The sequence below is a fragment of the Cnephaeus nilssonii genome (assembly GCF_951640355.1).
Source record: "Cnephaeus nilssonii genome assembly, chromosome: 16".
Classification (NCBI taxonomy): Eukaryota; Metazoa; Chordata; class Mammalia; order Chiroptera; family Vespertilionidae; genus Cnephaeus; species Cnephaeus nilssonii.
In genome coordinates, this window is record NC_137087.1 from 23,280,079 (window position 1) to 23,297,084 (window position 17,006).

General features: G+C 40.2%; 1 protein-coding gene and 1 pseudogene across 4 annotated transcripts in view; one reads left to right on the plus strand and one right to left on the minus strand.

Moving 5' to 3' along the window:
* The window catches only part of CTNNA3 (catenin alpha 3), a 1,396,025-nt gene that overhangs the window by 728,303 nt on the left and 650,716 nt on the right, over positions 1–17,006 (plus strand). The gene's annotated exons all lie outside the window — the stretch shown is intronic.
* Positions 1–17,006, minus strand: part of LOC307112488 (phosphoserine aminotransferase-like) — a 121,684-nt pseudogene that overhangs the window by 94,420 nt on the left and 10,258 nt on the right. Inside the window, exon 2 of the transcript in view lies at positions 4,793–5,628. The product of the transcript in view is annotated as a phosphoserine aminotransferase-like (transcript). The remainder of the gene's footprint in view (positions 1–4,792; positions 5,629–17,006) is intronic.

The following is a 17,006-nucleotide window of genomic DNA, read 5'->3' on the forward strand; positions in this document are numbered from 1 at the left end:
TTTTTATTGTAAGCTAAACCTTGTGGATCATGTGTTTCAGAGGCTCCAGATTATTTTAATTTTCCCTTAAGAGTTTGAATTTTATTCTGACAGTGAGTTGAGTCATTGGCAGATCATTTTGATTCTGTCAAACTTAGTTTAGGTTCTCTTTGTAATTTTTAAACCATGCATTTTCCCCCTTTCCTTTTTACTAAGAACCAGCGTGTGTGTGTGTGTGTGTGTGTGTGTGTGTGTGTGTGTGTGTATGTATATGTATGTGTGTGTATATATATATATATATATATATATATATATATATATATATATATACACATACATACACATTACCTTTGAATTACATTCTTTTGAGTTGTACACTTTATTTTGCTTAGCTGGCTGAATCCCCCTGCAGATCTGTGTATGCATGATAGACTAATGCAAAGGGTCCACAGAACAATTGTAGATGTCTAGTAGGCTCTCTTTCAATATGGCTTAATAGGCCTTAAATATTCTTTTTAATATTTATTTTTTGGGCTTTCTGAGATTTTGAATAGATGAATTATATGGCAAAATTACTATAGTACTATCTATGCACTGATATTAGAATCTTTTTGTATAATCATTTAAGCTAATAGAAGTTTACCTGTTAGGGCCTCAACTCCTAGAATTCAGTGTACTATCTCTAGTTCCCTCTATTTTCTCTTCAGTATTTTATGAGATGTGTAATCTCAAACTCTATGTAGAAAGAGCTACTTATTTTTATTGGATTAGTCAACACTTTGATTACCTAAAATAGTTGTACCTGCAATGAGCTATAGAGTTTCATAATCTTCTATCATTCTTATATCATTTTCATAATTTTCTCATATATTAAAAACTACCTATGCTATTTTTTTGCCTAGCATTTTTTAAACAAATTTTAAATCATCTCACTTAAAAAAATAACAGAACTTATACTAAATGATAGTCAACAATTCTAAACATATGTTAACTGCCAGACATACTTATTGACTGTTATTAATTTTGAAATATATATATATATGTAAATATATATATATATATATATATATATATATATATATATATATGTGTGTGTGTGTGTGTGTGTGTGTGTGTGTGTGTGTGTTTATGAGTATTTTAGTGAAAACTTAGAGGAGATTGAGTAATATGTGTTGGCTAAATGATTGGTATTTCTGAGCTTTAATTCTTCATTGACAATGGAGACATAAGCAATTTTGAAAGTTTCAGCCCCTGCAAATGGATACTTCATATCTGCTGAACTAATTACCAAACAGTATTAATAGTCTTTTTGTGGTAATATATATATTAAGGCCAATCTAGGTCATATCTGAACAAATCTATAGTAATTTACAAGGACTCTAATACCTGTTTTGTTGACATGATAAGATTCAGGGGAGTATTAAATGAGGTGACTGATATGAAATTATGTAAATAATTATGTAAATTTTTAGTTTAGCTTATTTTCTGTATTCCATGAGCTTAAGTCAATTTGTAGACTGAAGAAAGTATCAACCCAGGAAGACCCCTGCCCCATCTCTCCAAAATGAGCAGAAATAAATAACCTGAGGCCCAGAGCAAAGACAATAATAGACACTTTAGAAAGAGCAAGCCCTAAACTTTTGATTTGGTTTTCCTTTTTTAAAAAAATTGTCCTTTAAAAACAGGAATCACACACACACACACACACACACACACACACACACACACACACACACACACACATCCCTATTGCCAGGGTCAATATGTGTTATTGGATTTATACCAAATTCAAGGTTACAATGGCACTGTTCTCTCCCAGCATTACCCAGGGGAAAAGGTTATTAAGAAGAACAAATAAAGGGAAATTGAATGGTTATGGGTTCAACTGCTGGCAAGCACTTAAAGGTTTCCTTTATTTTGCTATTTATTCATGCACAATGTCTTTAGTATTTAAATGTGCTCCTTTTTATTGCTGAATCCATTGAGGCGGTGAACTTTATCTTTTTGGGCTGCTTGTGTAGTGTAAATGTAGGATTGCCATCCTGGGAACCATAATTTAATCACCACATAGGTATCATTTAGCTGAAGACATTTTGCCTTACAACACTTACCCTACAAGTGTTAGGGTGATATATTTAAATTATTTTCCAGCTTCAAGAAATATGCCTCCTCTGTGGTGGGACTTTGGTTGGGTCCGAGGAATTGGGAATAAGCATAGAGAATAAAGAAAGAAAACAATTGCTTTGAGGCACTTTGGTGGTCAACAAGTTGACATTCTTGACCTTGCTATTCAGTACAAAATAACATATTTATAGGCTCTTCACTATTTCCAATTTTGTTTTTCCTTAAAATTGTGTCAATAGACTTTAAACACATAGAATAGTTATTATTTGTTTGTTTCTAGACTGTTTGTACAAAAAGAAAAGAATAATAATGAAGGATTATAAAAAGGATAATAATGAAAAACCTAGATAGCTCAGAACATTTGTGGACTTGGGGAAAGAATTGGCACTGTTGGAGAGTGATCATTCAGTTGAGAACAGTTTTACTTTGTCACATTGCACAAGGCCTCAGAAACCTTGTGCCATTCATTCATTCATTCATTCATTCATTCCTTGTTAATATTTACTTGGTCTTTCTGGCTACTCTGTTTTAAAAATCCTTAATACTTGATTTTCACCTATGACATTTTCCATATTCATTCAAGTAAAGGATGGTTGTTGTTTAAGGCCTAAAATTTTATTCATTTGATTGGAGTCTTGTGGGATCTTTTCTCTTATCATGCTATTTCTGTGCCCTTCTTATCCACTGTCTAATTTTGCTCTAACCAGGTTCTTTAGGATCTACTTCTGGCAGGTAATTTGATCTTAAATGCTTAGTATTAAAATGTACTAGTTTGAATTAAATGGATGTCTCAACAGAAGGTGAGTGGGAACTTTGATCTTTAGTGACTCACAATTTGAAATTTGCTTGTGTATTACTGTATTGGTGACTAATGTCTCATGTGAGAACCAACTTGATATAGCTAAAGTAGGGGGAAAGGTGCGGAATGTGATCCCAGTACAGGGAATAAATTGAAGTGCTTTTTTATGTAGTTTCAGAAATATTTACTATACTGACATTTCAACAGAGCAGATGCCATGAGCCTATTTAATAGGCATCTAAATAACAGCTCGAGTTCAAAGGATATTACAATAAAAATGTTAAAGTAATGATAAACATTTAGAATATGTAGTGTATAGTATCATGTAGATAGTATGTACCCTACCACTTATAAAAATTTAATGAATCTATTTTCTCTTCTTCAAAATGTGAATACTAGTATTCTACCTCAGAGTGGCTACTAAAGTAGATAAAGCACATACAGAGAATAGCACAGTTCCTGGTTTAAAACTGATGTGGATAATTAGGTAATTTTTAATTGGATACATTTATTTTAAGCTGAAAATCCCCATAAGAAAATTTCTTGGTAGGAATTTCAGAATATAAAAATACTATATCTCTGGATTACCATTTGATATCCAACATTGATAGATCATGAACCTAACTCTCATATCAGCTCTGTCATTAACCAGCTATTGAATTTTGGCGAGTTTCTGACTCAGTTTCCAGATTTATAAAAATGAAGTAATTTCTGTTGATTTTACTGTGATTCTTTTGTTTTCTATATTCTGTTGGTCAATTAAAAGCAATTGTTGAAAACCCTTTAACACTCCTGTGAACCTCTAGGAAAAGTAATAACCTAAATAGAATGACTTTTAGGCAGACTGCTGCTTAGATTTGGGTAGGTAGGTGATCTTTAGAAGTTTGTTCTAGATACTGCAAGTACTCCTGATAATATCACCCATGGTGGGGAGCTTCTATCTTGTGAAGCAGCTTCATAAAGGAGGATAGAAGGAAGAGACAGAACTGTTGAAAATATATTGCTGTAATGTACATGGTCAAGGATTCTAACAATTCCCAAAGTCTCTCCATATATCACTGAGAACTGCATTATTAGAACTATAAATGTGTAGTGATATCAACTATTTGGTATTAAAAACAGACATTGCTATATAAACATATGGTTTGTCACTTTTATCTCTTTATGAGAATAACAGTATAAAGATCTCCAATTGGCACTTTAGCCTAGAACCATGGTTGGCAAACTGCGGCTCGCGAGCCACATGCGGCTCTTTGGCCCCTTGAGTGTGGCTCTTCCACAAAATACCACGGTCTGGGCGAGTCTATTTTGAAGAAGTGGCGTTAGAAGAAGTTTAAGTTTAAAAGATTTGGCTCTCAAAGAAATTTCAATCATTGTACTGTTGATATTTGGCTCTGTTGACTAATGAGTTTGCCGACCACTGGCCTAGAACACTTAAATACTCACCACATGGTCAAGGTTGACCTGAATGAACAGCTGTGGAGCCCAGACGCCCCCCACTGCTGTCATTTTGAAAAGAATCAGGATTCAGCACCTAGTGGACCCTCCACCCTCAATGCTACGAGTTTGTGGGTCTCCAGAAACATTAACTGCACTTTGTGTAAGTCCATGGGCAAGTTTGAATATTGAGATCTAGTTGGAAAAAGTAGCAGCCAAGACAACATAATCTGGAATCATTAGAAAAGCTAAAGTAAGGTGTGTGTTTTTTAATGCTTCCAGTTCAAGTCAAAATGAAGGTGTCTGTTAAGTCTCACAAGCTTTGCAAAGCTGTGGATATTTTGCTGGTCTTTTGGGGAGGGGAGAAGAATCTACAATAAGCATGTTCCTTGGAGAAAAAATATTGTGGTTAAGTTTATGAGCTGTTAAGTTAGTTTAAATTTTAATGCATACCTTATATTCATCTTGCTTCTGTTCTGGGGCTGCACTGGACATACATAGAATTCTTGAGGATTATCAATGATATCATAAATCATTTGAGATTTGATGGCTGCTGCACAATCATTGTTCTTAATCCACTCCAGGACCAAGTCCATGACTAGATGCTGACGCAGGGAAGTGCGTGGTACCAGGAGTTGTTTCTGGCCTGCACTTTGTAGTCCAGGACTGAGGGGCACTCTCTGAGGGCAAACCCCCAGCAGGTCATCACAGATGACCAGCTCTGTGACCCCCGCAGAGCCAACCATCAAAAATGCGCACCATCAAAAACCACTCCAACCTTGGAAACGTTGACTTGGATAGGAGGTTTGAGGACATGCCACAAACCAGCACAGCTCCCTTGACATCAGGGATAAAATCAACTCCACACACTTTACACAGTCTCATTGGCACAGTGATACACATAGGTGGTGTCTGGGCTGAGGGTCCAGGTGCTTGGGTCTAGAATTTTTGTATAACTCCCAAGTTTAGGGTGGATGATATTCACAGTCCCAAACTTCTTGGCTTCTTCTGAGGCTTTAGCTGACCAAGCTCCGGTCACCACATAGTCCACACACCTTCCTGCTTTCAGTCAATCAGATTTAAGGGGACAACACTGAACTGGGCCAGGACACCTCCTTGCACAAAAATCTCCTTGTGGTGGTTGACCAGAAGGGCTAATTCCAGCACAAGATTCTCTGTGACTTTATGAATATTAGCAAAATCTGATGGCCTGTGGCTTATTTCAAAAACATAGTCTAATAATTCTTTTTGTATCTCTAACAACAACAAGCAGTAGCCTGGTGGGCTGGCTGAAAATTGATCACTTGTCTTGAGGCATCCTTAATGCTACAGGCACTACTGCCTCCAGTCAGCAGGAGAGAACTGAGCATGTGGGCTGTGGGCTGTGGGCTGCGCGAGTCTCTGCCATGTGATTCTTAAAAACATAAAATTATGCTTTATATGAATTATTGATGCTGGGTCACAAATGGAAAATAATGAAACACAAGGAATATTAATAGCCACTATGGCAATAATAATTCTTATAAATGATTGTTGATTTCAAGTACCATTTTTAGTGCAGACCAAATTTAAATTACCCACCTTCAGACAAAATAATTCCTTTACAAGCTAATGTTAAAGGTGTTTTATATGTACACTAGAGGCCCAGTGCATGAAAATTCAATGCACTGGAGGGGGGTCCCTCAGCATGGCCTGCCCCCTCTCACAGTCCTGGAGCCCTCAGGGGCCGGAGGCAACCCGGCGATTAGGGGAAGGCAATGCCCCCATCACACCACTGCTGCTGCCACTGCCGGCAGTGCAAGCCTCGGCCGGCCCTGGTTACCTGCACCTCGGGCTGGCCCTGGACTGCTGGGCAGCCGACATCTGAGGCTTACCTGCACTTCGGGCCAGCACTGGGTGGCTGGGGGGCTGGGGTGTCTGGGGGACTCCAGAGGCAGGTGTGCAGAGCGGCCAGACCTGCCTGGGGGCAGGCCTGGCTGTGTCACACACCTGCTGCCCCGGTGGGGCTGAGGGGACTGGGCGCCGCCATCTTGTGGCTGTGGGCGCCACCATCTTTGAGGGTGTGGCAGTCAATTAGCATATTCCCTCCTTATTGGCTGTGGGTGCCGCCATCTTTGAGGGCATGATGGTCAATTAGCATATTTCCTCTTTATTATATAGAATAGATACCTTTTTAAAGAAAATGTGGCATTTAAAATCAGCATTTGGAAAAGAGGGAAGAAACCAAGATGGCGGCATAAGGGTAAACACCTAATTGTTCCCTAACACAACAATTTTGAAACTACAACTGGAAAACAGAGCGCACACCATCCAGAACCACCGGAAAGCTGGCAGAGTGGAAAACCTACAACTAGAGAAGAAAAGAGAGGGAGACGCTGAGCCTCAGGAGCTGTGGAGGTGCGGAGATCCATGAGCGCGGAAAGGGCGGGCAGCTGAATACGCGGCAGGCTTGCTTGCAGCGCGCGGAGAGGGAGGGCAGCAGACGCTGCGTGGCTAGCTTTCTCGTTTGGGAGAAAAACAAAACCTCCCGACTGCACTGAAATCCAGCTGCGGTCGGGGAGAAACTGGTCTGTTTGGCAGCGGGCGAGGCTCGAAAGCTGCCTTCTCTCAGAGGCGCGCAGCCATTGATTAGGGCACGGAGAAACCGGCCCTCTTAGGGTGGCGCGGACAGAAAACCAAGTTTGTCTGCGACATTCTGAGACTCCGCCCCATCCAAGCTGAGCACAGCCCTCCAAGTGACTGGATTTCTGGTTCGGGAGAAAAACAAAACCTCCGGTCTACACTGAAATCCAGCCCCAGCTGGGGAGAAACTGGAGAGGCTCGAAAGCTGCCTTTTCTCAGAGGCGCGCAGCCATTAATTCGGGCATGGAAAAACCGCCCCTCTTAGGGAGGAGCAGACAGGAAACCAAAGCTTGTCTGCGCCATCCTGAGACTCCGCCCCATCCAAGCTGATCACAGAAGCTCTCCCAGCGGAGACACTGCTGATCCTCACAGCCAGCTGGCTTGGAGATCAATTCCCGCCAGTGATACCAACAATCCCAACCACTCTGAACTCCAGTTTCTGGGGACATGCGGGGGACCCAGACGCCTACGGGATTCTCGGCCATCGGTCGGAGAGTGAGAGTGACTTTTCTGTTGGTGTGGACGACACCAGATTTCAACCACTCTCATAAGGGACACATTCAAGAGGCAGACTCAGTGAGCACCAAAGCCCTACTGTGTCTCCAGCATAGCAATTCTTCTGTTATAGACACAGCAGGCCCTCACAACCAATTGGACCGGAGGTCAATTCCTCCCAGTGTACCAACAGCAATCAGGGCTTTTAACTACACCAAGACTTTCCACTCAGCCCACAAAGGGGAGTACCAAGAGCGACCACCTAGGGTGATTGGGGAAGCTGAGCTACTGGCCCCTATAGGTCACCGACCACACAAAGCCACTCCATCAACACAGGGAGGCAGCAAAATGTGGAGACATCGAAATATGTCACAAGTAGGAGAGATAGATGAAAGCAAACTAATGGACGACACAGTGTTCAGAACCATATTTATAAGGTTGCTCAAGAATCTTCTAAAAACCGCTGAGAAACTTGAAGAGACCTTCAAGGACCTAAATGAGAATACCAAAAAAATGGAAAAGGACCAGTCAGAAATTATGCATACACTGTCTGAAATAAAGAATATACAGAGTAGACCACCACACCCGAAGAGTCAAACCAAAGATCTGGAATATGAGGAAGAAAAAAACACCCAACCAGAGAGGCGGAAAGAAAGAAGAATCCAAAAGTGTGAGGATAGCATAAGGAGCCTCCAGGATGGCTTTAAGCGTACCAATATCCGAATTTTTGGGGTGCCAGAAGAGAGAGAGCAAGATACTGAAAACCTATTTGAAGAAATAATGACAGAAAACTTCCCCCACCTGGTGAAAGAAATAGACTTACAAGTTCAGGAAGCGCACAGAACCCCAAACAAGAGGAATCCAAAGAGGACCACACCAAAACACATCATAATTAAAATGTCAAGGGCAAAAGACAAAGAGAGAATCTTACAAGCAGCAAGAGAAAAACAGTTAGTTACCTACAAGGGAGCACCCATACGACTGTCAGCTGATTTCTCAACAGAAACTATGCAGGACAGACAGGAATGGCAAGAAATATTCAAAGTGATGAATAGCAATAACCTACAACCAAGACTACTCTACCCAGCAAAGTTATCATTCAGAATTGAAGGGCAGATAAAGAGCTTCACAGATAAGAAAAAGCTAAAGGAGTTCATCACCACCAAACCAGTATTATATGAAATGCTGAAAGGTATTCTTTAAAAAGAGGAAAAAGAAGAAAAAAGTAAAGATAAAAATTATGAACAACAAATACCTATCTATCAACAAGTGATTCTAAAAATCAAGTGAATTAAAAATCTGAGGAACAGAATAAACTGGTGAACATAATAGAATCAGAGGCATAGAATGGGAGTGGATTGATAATTCTCAGGGGGAAAGGGGTGTCTGTGTGGGGGGTATGGGAAGAGACTGGACAAAAATCATACACCTATGGATAAGCACAACGGAGGGGAGGAAACCGGGTGATGGGGAGATATGGGGGAACAAAAGGAGAAATAATTGTAATAATCTGAACAATAAAGATTTATTAAAAAAATAATAAAATAAAATCAGCATTTGGTAAACTAAAGCTACACAGGCAACTGGTAAAATAGATTTAATAGGTAAATGTGTCATAATTTATATTTGTTAAGTACAATGTAACCAGTTTAAAATTTATTTTACAAAATAGTCCTATAGAAGTTTTGCCATCTTCCCAGTTAATTCTTATATATTTCGTAGTTTTTCCAAGTTAAACATGTCCCAGGTGATAGTGGATGAGTGTAATATGTAGCCCATTCATATAGAAATAAACATCGGTAAGGGTTTACTGCTTGAGTAAGAATTACTGCTTGCACTGGAAAAAAAATATCTTGATTGTAACAAGGTCCATTCAGTCCCAGTATTCTCATAAATATACACAGTGTCCTAATAAGTATGAGTCATTAATTAATTAACATATTCAATAGTAATTATTGCAGTTTGTAAGTGCCAGGCATATACTAAGTCCTGGGGAGAGTGTGGTGAACAAAACTGACTCTGTCCTGCCCTAGCTGGTTTGGTTCAGTGGATAGAGCCTTAGCCCTCAGATTAAAGGGTCCCATATTCCATTCTGGTCAAGGGCATGGACCTCATTTGCAGTCTGGATCCCTGGACCTGGTCAGGGCGAGTGCAGGAGGCACCCAACCAATCAATTTGTCTCTCTCACATCAATGTTTCTCTCTGTCTCTCCCCATCTCTCCTACTCTCTCTAAAAATCAATGGAAAAATATCCTCCTTGGGTGAGGACTAACACCAAAAAAAAAAAAAAAAAGTGACTTAGTCCTTTACCCTCCTAGTATTTCTAGTTTATTTGTTAGGGAAGATCCATATTAATCAGTCAATCACAAAAATGAATTTATACTTATAAGCTGCAATAAGCATTGTGAGAGCTATGAGCCTGGGAAGGCTTCTTGGCAGAAGCATCATTGGAAATAAGATTATAAGAATGAGGAGGAAATAACCAGGGTAAGATTATAGGGACTGGGAAATAGGAAGAGAATTTTGATTTGAGATATCAACATAAGCAGAACCCCTTGAAGGGGGAGGGAATGGCATGTTTAAGAATTAGGAAAGGCTTAACGGTTGGAGCACAAATAGTGAAAAGGGAGCCTGAGGATGGAGCTGGAGGCATGGTTAGGCAGAGGCCAAATCATGGCCTTAACATATAAGACCATTGGGAGCTTTAAGGATGTAAGGGCTTGGGTCCTGTTAAAATCTTTCAAAGGGAAAACATTGATGGGTTTTAAAGAGGGGCTCCTTGTTGTTAATCTTCCCTCAATGGTATTTTTCCATTGATTTTTTTTAGACAGAGTGGAAGGGCGGGGAGAGGCAGAAACATCGATGTGAGAGAGTCACATTGGTCGCCTCACGTACATTGGAGCCTGGGATCTAGTCAGCAACTGAGGTACATGCCCTTGACCAGAATCGTACTCAGGGCCCTTCAGTCCATGGGCCGATGCTCTATCTACTGAGCCAAACTGGCTAGGGCTCTAGTGGTTCATTGATATTAAACTCAGGTTCCACTGCACCAAGAATGCAAAGAAATTAACTTATGTTCTGTATAAGATTGTGCCTCTTCTATCATTGTCTGATAGTCCTCGTTTGTGTCTGACACCGCTCTTGTCCCATATTTTCTTGGCTGGGATATTGGTTTTATTTTTTGTACATAGGTTCTTTTTATTTAATATCTGCTAACCTAATAATTTAAAGAGCATTTTGTTTCTTTTTGTGACTCCACCAGCTTATTTATTTTAAATTAAATTTCTTGGCATAAACCATTGTTTAATAACATTCTATAAGTTGTAGGTGTACAACTTTATATCATCTGTATATTTCATTGTGTTCACTCACTACCCAAAGTCTAGTCTTTTATCATCATACTAGAGGCCCAGTGCACAAAATCATGCATGGGTGGGGTCCCTCCACCTGGCCAAAGATTGGGGCCGATCGGGGCCATCTCACCCAGTCCTCGAGGGAGGCTGGCCACCTGGGGAGGGACCGCGGGAGGGCCTCAGGGCGTGTCCGGCCCTGTCTCTCCCAGTCCCTATCTGCCTGACCCCAGCAGCAAGCTAACCTATCGGTCAGAGTGTCTCCCCCTGGTGGTCAGTGTATGTCATAGTGAGCGGTTGAGCAGCCTTAGCATATCATTAGTATATTACTCTTTGATTGGTTGAATGGTCGACCGGTCACCAGTTGATTGGACACTTAGCATATTAGGATTTTATTATATGGGATGTTTGACCCCCTTTAACCTCTTCATCCTCTCCTCACATCCCTTCCCCTGTGGTGCTGTTGGTATCTGTGAATTTATTTTGCTTGTTCATTTGTTACTTTTTGTTTTATATCCCACATGAGTGAAGTCATATGGTACTTGCCCTTTTCCATCTGACTTATTTCACTTAGCATCATACTCTCAAGATCCATCTATGTTGTCACAAATGGCTGAGTAATATTCATTGTATATATGTACCACATGTTCTTTATCTAAACATTGATCAAAGAACACTAGGTTGTTTTCATGTCTTGGCCATTGTGAATAATGCTGCAGTGAACCTAGGGCTACATATATCTTTTTGAATAAATATTTCCACATTTTTCAGGTAGATAGCCAGAAAAGGGATTATTGCATCATGTGGTAGCTCTATTCTTAACTTTTTGTGGAAGCTTTATACTATTTTTTCATAGAAACTGCACCAATTTACATTCCCACCAGCAGTGTACAAGGGTTATGTTTTCTCTTCATCCTCTCCAACACTTATTTCCTATCTTATTGATAATACCCATTCTAACAGGTGTGAGATGATATCTCAGTGTGGTTTTGATTCTCATTTTCATTATAGCTAGGGAAGTAGAACATATTTTCATATATCTGTTGGCCATCTGTATGTCTTGGGAAAAGTATCTGTTCAGATCCTCTACTGTTTTTTAATTGGATAGTTTGTTTTTCTGTTGTTGGGCTGTATGTGTTCTTTGTATATTTTGATATTATCTCTTTATCAGAGGTATTGTTTGTGACAAACCAGTACTTATTTAATAGGGTCTATGAGAGAATTCAATAAAATAATGTCTATAGATCTAGTGCTTGGTACATTTTAAGTAAACTATTAACATTTGATATTATTGCTGTTATGTTATTGCTATTCTTTAGCCTTTGCTTCTCCTCCACATAGTCTGAAAAATTTGGCCATGGTTTTACATATTAATTCAGAATTAATATTGTCTTAGTTGTTTTTTTTAATTGACTTTTAGATAGGGAGGAAGGGAGAGGGAAAGAGACATCAGCATGAGAGAGAAACATCGATGGACTGTCTCCAGTCCGCCCTCTTTCCGGTGATTGAGACTGCAACCCAGGCATGTGTCCTAAACAGGAATCAAACCAGCAATCTTTTGGTATACCAGATGACGCCCAACCAACTGGGCCACACCAGGCAGGGCATCTATTAGCTTTTTTTCTCTATATCCTCAGTATTTCTGGCTTGTCGGGTCAAGGAGGTGGGGATAGGGAACAATTTTTTTGAGTGGAGAAATTTCCTAGTTGAGGCATAATGCTTATTTTATAAAGAGTTGCCAGGTATATCTTTTCCTTTCATCTCTCCAGTGGCACATGTCTATGAGCTAACATGTAGCACCCTGTCCCTACCAGAGGACTGATTACATATATATACTTTCATAGTAACAGGCACTGGCTCCTACCCTGCTGACTCTGAAGTGCTCCCTGCCCATGCTGAAGTGCTGGTGCTCATGCATTTCTTGTCCAGTATTTTGAATAGCACTGTCCTACTCCCACCCACATTACCACAAAGGTATTGCCTAGTCTCCCTTCATGCACAATATAACCTATATCAATATGAAAAAATCTCCACTTAATTACAGTACCAAGAACCCACAGGGATCAGTATCTTCTATTCTTCAACAAGTTGTTACAAAAAGCAAAGTTTTTCTTAAATGGATTGTATGTTTACATTGATTTAGCAGGGGTAATAGTAAATTTTCATGAACTTGAAAGCCACTGATTTTGACTTTAGTTTCTTTCTATAAGAACAAAGGTTTAATAGGCATATTAATAGAGCAGAAAAGATGTTTTACTTCTAGAATGGTAGAAGAAAATTTTTTTCACATACTTGTAACAAGCAGCCCACTTGTTATTTATAAATTATTACACTTAATTAAAAATGTGTTTATCACACATGATTCTTACCTACTAGTATTTAATAAAGGGTCTAAAAAATCCTTTAATTCATAGCCCAGCTTCAACAATAGCTACCTTCAATTATCATGGGTCCACAAATTTCCATATCTTTCAATAGTTATTTGATGTATATTCGCACAAAATTGACACCTCCCTACAATCAGGTACAAGAAAGTCAAGTTTCATTTTTTAAAACAGGCGTCCTCAAACTATGGCCCCCGGGCCACATGCGGGTGTTTATGCCGTTTTGTTTTTTTACTTCAAAATAAGATATGTGCAGTGTGCATAGAAATTTGTTCATAGTTTTTTTTTAAACTATAGTGCAGCCCTTCAACGGTCTGAGGGACAGTGAACTGGCCCCCTGTTTAAAAAGTGTGAGGACCCCTGTAAAATATTCAGATGAGTGTGAATGAGCGACTGATGTAAATCATTTGAGCTCATTCCTTTAGTGCTTGCTGGTGTGCTTCTTCTCACGCAAGGCTTGTGCTTCTCTGTGTGTTTTCTTAACCCGTAAAGTTCTGAATGCATAAGGTTAAATCTGTATCTCATGCCCCACGATTTCTAGCGAGTTCATTTAGCTCTGTTTCCTTAAGGCTGATGGAAGGAGGAGTTAATATCCTCAGCCTTCTAACAGCAGGCATTGGAAAGGATCATGCCTATCTCTCACGTTACTAACTCTCTAAGCCAGACTGCAAGAAATATTACAGGCAACAGATAGTTTCGTTTTCAATTCAGACACCCATTATTTGATGTTTACAGGCCATTTCTAATTCTGCATCCAAAATTTATGGTTGATTCTGCCGATTATCATCAAAACAATCTCCTGCAACTCAGCTGTGCTTCATCGGGAGCTTTGTGCTGCTTTATCAGTCTTCCCTGACGTCTAGGACTGATAGATAGCACCACGTCCAAATCACCCCAGTCCAGAGAGCTGGGGTTTATTACTCCCTAGATGCCTGTCTCATCTACTGCATAGGCCAGTTGGCACAGGCTCAGTGAGAGGGAATGTTGACCCTTGGGAAAGAGAGCAGAGGTCATTAAATAAAATCTTATTATTTGAGACTGACACCATCTAAGCCAAACTAGATGGTATCATTTCATTAAGCTAAGTTTACTGGTTTTGTTCAGTGCTAAATAATAATGAAGCAAAGGTATTGCCTAGTCTCCCTTGCAAATTGAAGTTGTAGAGTGCAGTATAGCTCTAGCCAGTTTGGCTCAGTGGATAGAGCATCGGCCTGTGAACTGAAGGGTCCTGAATTTGATTCAGGTCAAGGGCGTGCACTTTGGTTGCAGGCTCGATCCTGGGCCCAGGTTGGGGTGCGTGTGGGAGGCAACCAATCAATGTATCTCTCTCATCCATGTGTCTCTGTCTCTCCCCCTCCTTCCATTCTCTCTCTAAAAAAATAAAAAAAAAATAAAAGACTGGAGTATAATCTCCTAAAGAGATAGTAAAATAGTGGCAGGAGCTGCTTCAGATTCAGAGGCACATTTCAAATGGTTATTTTATAGTTTCCCTTTTGAATATAGAATACTTAGTTTGCCTGTCAGATACCTGGGTGTTTTCTAGGCTCTGTTTGATAGCATTAATTAGAGCTACTGAAGGACTGTAGAAATCTCTGCATTGATTGTCTGTAGAGGAATGACTCACTAAATCTGCATTTTTGAAAGGATGTGGTAGCTCATGCATCTATTATCCATAGACCAGGTGGTAATTTATTTTAAATCTTGCTTATTGGACTGAGGATGAGAATATCTTTTGCCACCAGTGCCTACCTGCTTTTGTGCTTTTGTTGTGGCCTGTCACTTGCCCCTCCTCACTTCCAGGGAAACTAAAACTAACAAAAGTTGACAAGGGGGCTAGGCTTGGTCATAAACAGGCTTCCTATTTCTTCCTACTTAAATTGAAGACCGTTCAGTGCTTCCCTGAGACTTCGCCTTCTGCCATGAAGCAGCAACAGGGCAGAGAGAAAAATAGAGGAAAAACCCACAAGTGATAGGGCAGTGAATGAGTCCTTCCCACTTTTTGTCTAACTTCCCTCACCAGGTAAATTGCTACTTCCTTAGGGACCAACAACTGGAAATATTCCTCCAGTAGTGTTTCCTTCTGGAAAGTGAAATAAAAAATGTCCTTCATGTAGCTCTATATATAACCAGAAGGCAATAAGTACTCCCAACTCCAGTTGGTACATGGAGATCAGATCTGGAAGGGACCCCAAGAGGTCTGTTTGTTCCTGTACCCCATTTTACAGAAGAGGTAAAATTTATGAGCCCCATAGAGAGGATGTGATTTGCCCAAGTTCATACATTCGGCAAGTGAAAAAGTTAGGACTTAAACCCTGTCCTCCGAATCACTTAGTAGAGATTTTTTCCCCCTCCACATCAGTATTCTGAATGAAAAAAAAAAAATACACAAAACTTAAAAAGATATATTTAGAATTAGTCTTAGAATGATTGCTTTAAATAGAGGAGAGTTTTCTTTGAAGTTGCATTGTGAATTTTAAATTTGTGTCATTCTAGGTGTGTTTGAGGCAACACTCTGAAGCTGGTTCATTGCCCTTAGGTTTTCTCCCTTGGGATGCCCTGTTATCCCCTTAACTGACTCAAGCACTGTCCTCAGGTGTGCTCTCTGTGAATGGTCAATATTCTACATTTTTCTCAACAAATCTTCTTCTTCCTACTCTCCTTTCCCAACAACAAATAGCCAATATATGTAAATAAGGACTGTAGCTCAGTGGTTGAGCTTGGACCTATGAACCAGGAAATCACTGGTTCGATTCCTAGACAGGGCACATGCCCGGGTTTCAGGGTCAATCCCCAGTGTGGGACTTGCAGAAGGCAGCCGATCAATGATTCTCTCTCATCACTGATATTTCTACCTGTCTCTCCCTTTCCCTTCCTCTCTGAAATCAATGAAAATATATTTTTTTAAAAAGTAGGATATTAAAAAAAACCCGGTAAAATAAAGCAATTATATTTTTAGCTCCTACTGTCCCTTTTATAAGGTGGGCTAAATTCTTTCCCTGATCCTGGATGAAAAGTCATGCAATCACAAAACTTTTCCAGCCATCTTAGGTCTTTAGTGTCATTCCCTCTCTTCTAATCAGTTATTAGAAATATAATTGTCAAAACTTCTAACTTAATTTAAATTGAACCCCAATTTCCCACAGGGTAGCCCTGTTGCAGGAAGGAGATCAATATTTGGGAAATAGATGTTTTGGGTCTTTTGTTTCTTTTTCTCCCCCTTTCTGGCGTGGAGCAAGGGGAAGGAGAGGTAAGGGGAACTGGCTCTAGACTCACTGTATTGGGTAGGGTCCCAGCAAGAGAAAACATGGTGCGCCAAGCTAGTAATTTGAGAAGACTATATTAAAGGGCTTTTTTTTACATAGTTGTGGGCAAGGTTCAGGAGAACCAACAAGGGTAGACCAAGACCCTGGGCTAGCACTTCCCAGGCCTGAAGGAGCAAGTGAGGGGAGTGGTTCCTGGACCCTGGAAGGGCAGCTGTACGAAGAAGGCTGCCTGTCAGGAGCTGAGGATTTTCAGGAGAGGAACATAGTAAACTTACAGCCACTCCGGAGAGGAATAGCTAGAAAATAAACACCCAGCCTTACTCTCCTCTCACCCACTGAAAGCAGGGAACAAGGGAGCATCTCTAGGACGTTTGGGCTGTGGGGCAGAGTGCGGCGAAAATGGTGGGGAGTGAATCTGGAGGGGCCAGTGGAAAACCTGACACAGGTGCCTTTGCAGGCTCTCTATTTCACCAGCAGGTCGCTAGATACGTGTGATTGTCTCTTCTGTAGCGACTGCTTATTCTCAAAGTCCAGCAGTTTCTATAACTCCTCT